Raw genomic sequence first — 11,721 nt, 5'->3', positions numbered from 1 at the left:
ATGCCATCTTCAGGCCCCACTCGTGAAGTCGCAATACACGGAAGGAGCCTTATAACTGAATCCGTGAATCAAATCGTCCTGCAACAGCTCTTGGTGGCCAGGCGACACAGGCTGAGGCGGTTTGCAAACATTCTGGATCATTGTAACCTTAATCTCCTCTGAAACTTGAAAGAAGATTAATGTTAATGAAGTAAAGAACCATGCAGTGGACACCAAGTGAAAAAGCTACTCCGTATGTTTCAGATCTAGACTGCCATAAAAAATGGGAAGGAACTGTTAATCAGAACTCAGGGAGAAGTTGTAGACTAATTCACAATCGATTTATTGATCTTAAACATGACAAGACAACAACATTATTAAAGAAACTTCACACAAAAAATCTTTATTTAACAAAAGCCTTACTAAAATGGGATCTATGGTGGCCAAAGTGATCTGCTGGGGATCGACACATGACACTAATCAGAACACTACTCGCTCTATCTGACTTCATATACGAGAATCCAGGTTATGGCATCAAACTACGCCACCACCAAGCGCCTATATTCTACCATCCAAAAAAAAAAAAAAAAAAGAAAGAACAGGGTGCTGAGAAATAGATATTATAGCCCTACATCGCAGCACTGAATACTTTACCATCCTACTGGTCAAGGCAGGACACCACAATGCGTTCGGCGACTGAAGTCATTGATGGCGGCAATCTGTTATTAAATGCTAGTCCCCGAAAAAATGCAAGTACGCGGTGTCGCATTCGGTTAATTCAGAACGCAGGTACTTCCCTAAGAGCCTCTGAAACCCCGACGGATTCCAGTGTGCAGGTGTGCCCATTTGCTGGTCTGCCAAACCAACTTGACTCGGTGCCACGACTGTGCGTGTCGGAATACGTCAAATGTTTAGATGGCCGACTCAACACAAATAAGTACACGCACGCGTCACTCGTTGTGACAGTGATGATATAAGCAGTACCTCTGATGGTTCAGAAGGTGACTGGCACAGGCTCTAAGTCGCTCACTAGCAAAGGACACAAGTCTCATTGTTTAGGTAGAGACCTGCAGTTCTTTACTAGCGAAGCGCCAGTACAAGACACTTGTACAAGAGAGCCCTCTTTCCTTCCTCTGTGTTTCCTCCTCAGCTCGGTTCCAAAAGCACATTTCTCTTTTTTTGACTTCCCCAATTTTCGCACAAGCCAATCACGAGCTAGAGCCAGGCATTCTAAGCTCAGAGAATGGCCTTTGCACTGCAAACCAATTTGGCCAATCAGAGATTTTAATGTTAATTGGCAGAAAACGGAAAAAATTCAGCTCCACGGTCTCTTTCCCATGCATTTGCCATATCTTTCGCTAACACAATACAGGGTGAAAGCACAGCCTTCCATAAACAGCTTGTTATCTACCCTGTTGCGTCCATTTCAAAGTTTGCAAAGAATGGCCATGAACACGCGAACAACTTTGTGCATTGACAAAAACATGTTTTGAAACAGAGTCTGGACGTCTGGGCGCGTTCCCCTGTCCCACGGACATTTGCAGAACGTTTACATTTCTTTTGGCGGCTTTCTCGCTAACAAGGCCTACAATGCGCTGTCGGCGACTTTTCGGCGCTATGCCTCATACCTGGACGTCTGCCCTCTATCTGGCGCCAAAGTTAATGTGTTTTGCACAATGCGACCACTGCACGCGGCCGTCTGGAAATGTCTCTTCATTGTTCCCCAGAAAAAAACGCGCTTTGTCGGCCCACCAACGCCGTACTTTTACTGCAGTCGTTTTAGTCGGCACTCTGTTCCTTGAATGCAGGTAAAGCTTACTGTATTTCTTTCCCTAGAGCATGCCAAAAAGACCATAAGCTGCTGCCCACCATTTCATCACAATGTATGAAGTCAAATCACCATAGAATCCCATCGAATCAGAAGTGAGAGTGCCCTGCAATCTCTCAAACTGCAGTCTTGGAGAAAAACTAAATGTAATACGTAAAAAATCTGGATAAACTTCACAATGAAGTGCCATAAAGAGCTATGAATAATTCTTTGCATTATTTTTATCATTGTGTACAAACGGTCTACTCCTTTCAGTGGCATCTTAATGATGGTTATATCTCGATTGCATGGCATGAAGCTGTACCTTCTCACTGGGAAAAAGTGTTCAACATTTAAAAAATCTTTCTGTATCAGTGCACAAAGATACTTGGAGAGGGCATTATTCTTATTTTGATCCCCGCAATTATCGGAATAAATATGCAATTCTTCAGCATTTGCAGGGAGTTAATTGTTCTCACAGTCCATGAGAAATGAACATTGGGACCCTTTTTTGCATCTCCTTCATGATAGAGATATATTTGGAGGTATTCTGTTTGATTCTATGAAAGGCAAAAACATTGACATTAATTTGACGTAAGAAGTATGTTTCCTGAACGAGAATTACTGGAACAAGTTAAATTTTGCATATAATCTAGGCAAGTGGCACGATCACGAATCTTATTTCCATTTTCATTCTTTTGAGACTCCTGCTTCAATTTGTTATAAAATTTCTTTGCTCTCAGCTTACGTACTATTATCTCACCGGAAGAAGTTCTCTTCGCTGCGTCGCTCAAATGCGAGATCTTTATTTTGACTTTCAGAGCAGCAGTCCGATTGAGGATGACCAAATTTCAAGTTAAATTGTGTTTTGAAGTACTGATAGTATGATGTGAAGCCTATTGTAATATATGAATTTTTCAACTTAAAAATACCGTACAATTTTTTAGCGCGAAGCCTTTAATCAGAGTATTTAATTACAAGCAGGTGGTGTAAATTGTTTATCATATTTACGGTAACAATTTCATAGTCCGAATACGTCGCTTTTTCGTGACACTTCAGCGCCGTCTACAGTGGCACTGTAAGGTAATTAATAAGAATAGAGATTCGACAGTATGATTAAGAGCAATAGAAAGCGTAAAAAATACTGTTGGCTCTCAGTTTTTATCCTATATCGAAAGAATTTAAATAAAGTGGAACCTGAGCTATAGTCCGTGACGAAAAAGCAGAATACTGTCGCTCTTCACATCTTTACGCCATCTTCAATTCCTGTTTTAAAATAGTTAAAATGCCAGTAAAATAGGTATACAAAGCTTTACGGTACTGCTGAAGGTGATCTGTCTGTAGCATGAAGTAATAACACTCAAAATACGCTAAGGGCCTTTCCAAAATCACGTGACTTGACATGTAGTAGATGTAAAACTAAAAACCTAAACTCCTCTCGAACAGGCCACGAAGGCCCAACGGTACTGACCGGCCACCGTGTCATCCTCAGTCATAGGCGTCACTGAATGCGGATATAGTAGGGCATGTGGTCTTCCCGAGACCGGAGCCGCTACTTCTCAATCAAGTAGCTCCTCAGTTTACCTCACAAGGTCTGAGTCCACCCCGCTTGCCAACAGCGCTCGGCAGACCGGATGGTCACCCATCCAAGTGCTAGCCCAGCCCGACAGTGCTTAACTTCGGTGATCTGACGGGAACCGGTGCTACCATTGGAGCAAGGCCGTTGGCTGCAGTAGCTGTCGCGGTCAGAATTCTCGTTCTGCGCATCCGAATGACTCACTCCATAGATATTTATACTCTATGGCATCGAACAAATATCGCGGTGCGCACCAAAGTCGGCATCTCGCATCAATACCACTGAAGTTAACGAAGCCTCGCTGCAGTCCGCATTGACGAACGGCAGGAGCTGACGGAGCTATGCACCCTCTCCCAGCGCCTCAGCACCACGGCACAGAAGCCGAGATGCAGACAAGCATGGAATCGCTCACCCCAGATCGTGACCGCCGATCAAGCATACAGCATCGCCTACTACTCATATCTTACAAGGTGTACAACTTTGCTTCCGCCGTTTTTTCCCCAACACTTGTGGCTTTAATGAAACATTCAAAGTATTTTCCATTGCTGGCCACTACTTTCTCCCATCTTTCGGGCAGAGTACGAATCCCACGTCGAAAAAATTGTTCGTCTTTTGAAGCGATCCACGAATAGATCCAATTTGTGACTTCTTTAAGAGATCAGAAGCGTTGGTCAGCCAGGCCAAGCGCTATTGATATAAACAGGTGATAGTCAGAGGGAGCAATGTCAAGAGAATACGGCGGGTGGGGTAAGACTTCCCATTTTAAAGTTTCCACGTACGTTTTGACATCTTTTGCAACGTGGGGTCGAGCGTTGTCGTGCTGCAAAATCACTTTATCGTACCTCTCGCTGTATTGCGGCCGTTTTTCTTTGAATTCTCAGACACATTATTTACTTTCGATAACGAGCACCTGTGATTGTTTCACTTGGTTTTAACACCTCATAGTACACGACGCCGAGCTGGTCCCACCAAATGTAGAGCATGATCTTGGAGCCGTGAATATTCGGTTTGCCCGTCCACGTGGAAGCATGGTCGGGATATCCCCATGATTTTTTGCGTTCAGGGTTCTCGTAATGAACCCATTTTTCGTCCACAGTCACAATGCGGTGCAGAAATACCTTCCGTTTTTGCCTCTGAAGCAACTGCTCACAAACACACAAACCCCGTTCAACGTCTCTTGGTTTCAGCTCAAACGGGTCCCAAGTTCCTTCTTTCTGAATCATGCCCACAGCCTTGAGACGTTTTGAAATGGCTTGCTGTGTCACTCACACTAATCGTGCCAATTCTTCTTGAGTTTGACGCGAGTCTTCACTCGGCAATGTCTCCAATTCTGCATCTTCGAAAACATTCTCTCTTCCACCACTATGCCGGTCTACGACGTTAAAATCACCGTTCTTGAAGCGTTGAAACCACTCATGACACGTTCTTTCACTAATAGTGACCTTACCATACGTACTTGGGAGCATTCCATGAAACCCAGCCGCTCTTTTTTTCATATTGAAAAACAAAAAACAGTAACACCTCCCGCAAATGATGAGAATTAGGCTCGTAAACTGACATTTTCAATCATGAACAACTTTTTGATGCAGAGACAAATCGACTAATGTTTGAATGAGGTTATGTTGGCCGGCCGAAGTGGCCGTGCGGTTAAAGGCGCTGCAGTCTGTAACCGCAAGACCGCTACGGTCGCGGGTTCGAATCCTGCCTCGGGCATGGATGTTTGTGATGTCTTTAGGTTAGTTAGGTTAACTAGTTCTAAGTTCTAGGGGACTAATGACCTCAGAAGTTGAGTCCCATAGTGCTCAGAGCCATTTTTGAGGTTATGTTGACCGAGGCCCAAGCTAACGGCCTGACGTCTGCGATCTGTTTCTTTCTACCGCTACTTACCGTTGTCGCCACCTATCGACAAACGGCGGAAGCAAAGTTGTACACCTTGTAGATTAGACTGTCATTTTGAACTTTCTGTTTCATGAGAAGAGTGTAGTAAATGCGTACATCAAGTGACGCTCTAATATTCACAGACAGTTGTTAATACTCGGCACATCCTTGTGGCTATGGCTTATATAAAGTTAAGCAAATCTTTGCACCATTCTTGTAATAAATTGAACTAATATTTCATATGCTCTTTTGTGGAAAACTGACATTTTAAGACCTTGAGTGTGTACAAAATGCAAATTTGTTCTTGCAAAGAAGATAACAGCAATCAGACACTTTTTATAACGCTATATATTCACATCAACAGCGCCGTTACCGGTTTAGAACTGACAGATTCGTAATCAGACGTCTTGTTCACGTTGAGATACATTTTTCTTGTAGTTTACATTAGGTTTTACTTGTTATTCCCCCAAGTTGTGGAAATAGCTTTGAGTGGTGGTGCCCTACATCAAAGCATTACGTGAGAAACTGTCTAGTTAACTATACCTGTGCCTGATAACGATTTCAAACGACTTAAGTAACTAAAACATTTTCACTTTAATAATTTGTTTACATCATCTGAAATTGTTATGGGGCTCAGTTACAGTTAAATAGATAGTTTCTCACACTGTATTTCGACTGTGGGGCACCACCACCCCAAGCCGGCTGGTGTGGCCGAGCGGTTCTAGGCGCTTCAGTCTGGAACCGCGCGACCGCTACGGTCGCAAGTTCGAATCCTGCCTCGCGCGTGGATGTGTGTGATGTCGTTAGTTTGGTTAGGTTTAAGTAGTTCTAAGTTCTAGGGGACTGATGACCTAAGATGTTAAGTCCCATAGTGCTCAGAGCCATTTGAACAATTTTTGAACCACCACCCCAAGGAAGTTTAACTGCATGTTCACAAGTGAAAACTGGTGTAAACAACAACAGAAATGTATCACACGTGTACAAGCCACCTACTAATTGATCTGTCGGCTCGAAACCGGTAAGGGCGCTAATTTATTATTTGTACCACACTGGTAAATTCTGCAGGCAACTTCCAATCGTGCGCAGGAAAATAATGGTATCTCAGTTATACAATGTGAGAACGCATTTGGAAGGTCCTGAAAATCTAAATAAATCGTAAAATTTTGTTATTCTGCATATTTGTCGGAAAGTTTATTTTGCCTTTGTAAGTGAGAGGCTTTCTACAGACGTACTATTTTGCATTTACACGAACGTAAATTAATGAAGAGACTATTATTGAGCACAAGTTGATAGAAATGGACACGGAAAAAGTTCATAAATATTTGTTTGACAATATCTATCGTATTATTTCCAGTACATGGACCGTTTTTCAACTGAATACGGATATCATATAGATACCTGTATGCCTGAAACTGAATCAAAATAGATGGTTCAAAATGGCTCTGAGCACTATGCGACTTAACTTCTGAGGTCATCAGTCGCCTAGAACTTAGAACTAATTAAACCTAACTAACCTAAGGACATCACACACATCCATGCCCGAGGCAGGATTCGAACCTGCGACCGTAGCGGTCGCTCGGTTCTAGACTGTAGCGCCTAGAACCGCACGGCCTCTCCGGCCAGCCAATCAAAATAGATACTTTAGTAATGTCTAAAAGCTTTCATTGGAAATGAAATAGAACAGTTACAACAAAAATACAGATTTTCAAATGACCTAACATTTCTCTTTCAAGGTTTTGCACAAGCAAAATTTTACCCAAGATTTTGCCCTTCAGCGATTTTGTTTTTGATTCAAGACTTAGGCCGCCTGTGATAATATTCTCTGAGACGGAACAGATGTTTTAACCAATGTCAAATTTTTAAACGACAGTTTATAAAATATTGGAAATTATACTGTGTAATTTTCATTTATTCTTCCCACAGGAGTTCTCGAATAAATCGAAAGTTCATCAGAGGAATCTCCTCATGATTTATTATTCTTGCAGTTTTGATCTACTGATTTAAATGATTTAAGATGACAAAACAAAAATATAAGTACTTTCGACTAGTCGATGCCTCGAATAAAAATATCATCGAGTCATCGAATTTATCGTAGACCGACAATACATCGGTTCACTTACATGAACCCAAACATTTTATAAAAATGTATGTATGTATGTATGTATGTATGTGTGTGTGTGTGTGTGTGTGTGTGTGTGTGTGTGTGTTTGTGTGCGTGTGTGTGTGTGTGTGTGAATGTGTGCGTGTGCGCGCGCATGTGTGTATGTGTATATGTATGTATGTGTGTGTGTGTGTGTTCCAGGTGTCCTCCTAAACCACTAGACAGACTTCAACCACACTTGTTACATATGTCCCTTACTGTGAGCTAACAATCAACCAGTCGATCTGGGGGTACCAGCAGCCTACCAATCATACTTGAGGAGATACACTATGTGATCAAAAGTATCGGGACATCTGGCTGCAAATAACTTACAAGTTTGTGGCGCCCTCCATCGGTAATGCTGGAATTCAATATGGTGTTGGCTCACCCTTAGCCTTGATGACAGCTTACACTCTCGTAGCCATCAATCAGGTGCTGGAAGATTTCTTGAGAAATGACAGCCCATTATTCACGGAATGCTGCACTGAGGAGAGGCCTGGCACGAAATCTGCGTTCCTAAACATCCCAAAGGTGTTCAGGTCAGGACTCTGCACAGGCCAATCCATTACAGGGATGTTACTGCCGTGCATTGTGAACAGGTACTCGATCGTGTTGAAAGATGCAATCGCCATACCCGAATTGGTCTTCAACAGTGGGAAACAAGAAGGTGCTTAAAACATCAATGCAGGCCTGTGCTGCGATAGAGCCACACAAAATAACAGGGGGTACAAGTCCCCTCCATGAAAAAGACGACCAAACCGTAACACCACCGCCTCCGAATTTTGCTGTTGACACTACACACGCTGGCAGATGATGTTCACCGGGAATTCACCATACCTACACCCTGCCATCGGATCGCCACTTTGTGTACCGTGAGTCGTCACTCCAGACAATGTTTTTCCACTCTTCAATCGTCCAATGTTTACGTTCCTTACACCAAGCGAGGCGTCAAAAAAAATGGTTCAAATGGCTCTGAGCACTATGGGACTTAACATCTATGGTCATCAGTCCCCTAGAACTTAGAACTACTTAAACCTAACTAACCTAAGGACATCACACAACACCCAGCCATCACGAGGCAGAGAAAATCCCTGACCCCGCCGGGAATCGAACCCGGGAACCCGGGCGTGGGAAGCGAGAACGCTACCGCACGACCACGAGATGCGGGCAAGCGAGGCGTCGTTTGGCGTTTACCAGAGTGATGTGTGGCTTATGAGCAGCCGCTCCACCATGAAGTCCAAGTTTTCTCACCTCCCGCCTAATTGTCGTAGTACTTGCAGTGGATCCTGATGCAGTTTGGAATTCCTGTGTGACAGTCTGAATAGATGTCTGCGTATTACACATTACGACTCTCTTCAACTGTCGGTGGTCTCTGTCAGTCAACAGACGAGGTCGGCCAGTACGCTTTTGTGATGTACGTGTCCGTTCATCTACATCTACATCTACATCTATACTCCGCGAGCCACCTTACGGTGTGTGGCGGAGGGTACTTATTGTACCACTATCTGATCCCCCCTTCCCTGTTCCATTCACGAATTGTGCGTGGAAAGAACGACTGCTTGTAAGTCTCCGTATTTGCTCTAATTTCTCGGATCTTTTCGTTGTGATCATTACGCGAGATATATGTGGGCGGTAGTAATATGTTGCCCATCTCTTCCCGGAATGTGCTCTCTTGTAATTTCGATAATAAACCTCTCCGTATTGCGTAACGCCTTTCTTGAAGTGTCCGCCACTGGAGCTTGTTCAGCATCTCCGTAACGCTCTCGCGCTGACTAAATGTCCCCATGACGAATCGCGCTGCTTTTCGCTGGATCATGTCTATCTCTTCTATTAATCCAACCTGGTAAGGGTCCCATACTGATGAGCAATACTCAAGAATCGGACGAACAAGCGTTTTGTAAGCTACTTCTTTCGTCGATGAGTCACATTTTCTTAGAATTCTTCCTATGAATCTCAACCTGGCGCCTGCTTTTCCCACTATTTGTTTTATGTGATCATTCCACTTCAGATCGCTCCGGATAGTAACTCCTAAGTATTTTACGGTCGTTACCGCTTCCAATGATTTACCACCTATGGCATAATCGTACTGGAATGGATTTCTGCCCCTATGTATGCGCATTATATTACATTTATCTACGTTTAGGGAAAGCTGCCAGCTGTCGCACCATGCATTAATCCTCTGCAGGTCCTCCTGGAGTACGTACGAGTCTTCTGATGTTGCTACTTTCTTGTAGACAACCGTGTCATCTGCAAATAGCCTCACGGAGCTACCGATGTTGTCAACTAAGTCATTTATGTATATTGTAAACAATAAAGGTCCTATCACGCTTCCCTGCGGTACTCCCGAAATTACCTCTACATCTGCAGATTTTGAACCGTTAAGAATGACATGTTGTGTTCTTTCTTCTAGGAAATCCTGAATCCAATCACAAACCTGGTCCTATATTCCGTAAGCTCGTATTTTTTTCACTAAACGTAAGTGCGGAACCGTATCAAATGCCTTCCTGAAGTCCAGGAATACGGCATCAATCTGCTCGCCAGTGTCTACGGCACTGTGAATTTCTTGGGCAAATAGGGCGAGCTGAGTTTCACATGATCTCTGTTTGCGAAATCCATGTTGGTTATGATGAAGGAGATTTGTATTATCTAAGAACGTCATAATACGAGAACACAAAACATGTTCCATTATTCTACAACAGATTGACGTAAGCGAAATAGGCCTATAATTATTCGCATCTGATTTATGACCCTTCTTGAAAATGGGAACGACCTGCGCTTTCTTCCAGTCGCTAGGTACTTTACGTTCTTCCAGCGATCTACGATAAATTGCTGATAGAAAGGGGGCAAGTTCTTTAGCATAATCACTGTAGAATCTTAAGGGTATCTCGTCTGGTCCGGATGCTTTTCCGCTACTAAGTGATAGCAGTTGTTTTTCAATTCCGATATCGTTTATTTCAATATTTTCCATTTTGGCGTCCGTGCGACGGCTGAAGTCAGGGACCGTGTTACGATTTTCCGCAGTGAAACAGTTTCGGAACACTGAATTCAGTATTTCTGCCTTTCTTCGGTCGTCCTCTGTTTCGGTTCCATCGTGGTCAACGAGTGACTGAATAGGGGATTTAGATCCGCTTACCGATTTTACATATGACCAAAACTTTTTAGGGTTCTTGTTTAGATTGTTTGCCAATGTTTTATGTTCGAATTCGTTGAATGCTTCTCTCATTGCTCTCTTTACGCTCTTTTTCGCTTCGTTCAGCTTTTCCTTATCAGCTATGATTCGACTACTCTTAAACCTATGATGAAGCTTTCTTTGTTTCCGTAGTACCTTTCGTACATGATTGTTATACCACGGTGGATCTTTCCCCTCGCTTTGGACCTTAGTCGGTACGAACTTATCTAAGGCGTACTGGACGATGTTTCTGAATTTTTTCCATTTTTGTTCCACATCCTCTTCCTCAGAAATGAACGTTTGATGGTGGTCACTCAGATATTCTGCGATTTGTGCCCTATCACTCTTGTTAAGCAAATATATTTTCCTTCCTTTCTTGGCATTTCTTATTACACTTGTAGTCATTGATGCAACCACTGACTTATGATCACTGATACCCTCTTCTACATTCACGGAGTCGAAAAGTTCCGGTCTATTTGTTGCTATGAGGTCTAAAACGTTAGCTTCACGAGTTGGTTCTCTAACTATCTGCTCGAAGTAATTCTCGGACAAGGCAGTCAGGATAATGTCACAAGAGTCTCTGTCCCTGGCTCCAGTTCTGATTGTGTGACTATCCCATTCTATACCTGGTAGATTGAAGTCTCCCCCTATTACAATAGTATGATCACGAAACTTCTTCACGACGTTCTGCAGGTTCTCTCTGAGGCGCTCAACTACTACGGTTGCTGATGCAGGTGGTCTATAGAAGCATCCGACTATCATATCTGACCCACCTTTGATACTTAACTTAACCCAGATTATTTCACATTCGCATTCGCTAATAACTTCACTGGATATTATTGAATTCTTTACTGCTATAAATACTCCTCCACCATTGGCGTTTATCCTATCCTTGCGGTATATATTCCATTCTGTGTCTAGGATTTCGTTACTGTTCACTTCCGGTTTTAACCAACTTTCCGTTCCTAATACTATATGCGCACTATTTCCTTCAATAAGAGATACTAATTCAGGAACCTTGCCCTGGATACTCCTGCAGTTTACCAATATTACGTTAACTTTTCCTGTTTTTGGTCTCTGAGGACGGACATTCTTTATCAACGATGATAATGTCCTCTCTGGTAAGCCGTCAGGTATTTTATCGTTTCGCCCAAGGGGGGGTCCCTCTAACC

General features: G+C 43.1%; 1 pseudogene; it reads right to left on the bottom strand.

The window, feature by feature from the left end:
• Positions 1-3,396: 3,396 nt before the first annotated feature.
• On the bottom strand, positions 3,397-3,514 carry LOC124546066 (annotated as a pseudogene).
• Between the last annotated feature and the right edge of the window lie 8,207 nt (positions 3,515-11,721).

This window comes from Schistocerca americana, chromosome 8 (assembly GCF_021461395.2).
Source record: "Schistocerca americana isolate TAMUIC-IGC-003095 chromosome 8, iqSchAmer2.1, whole genome shotgun sequence".
NCBI classification, from domain to species: domain Eukaryota; kingdom Metazoa; phylum Arthropoda; class Insecta; order Orthoptera; family Acrididae; genus Schistocerca; species Schistocerca americana.
The sequence above is the reverse complement of the archived record's forward strand: the minus strand, read 5'-3'. Positions and strand labels throughout refer to the sequence as shown.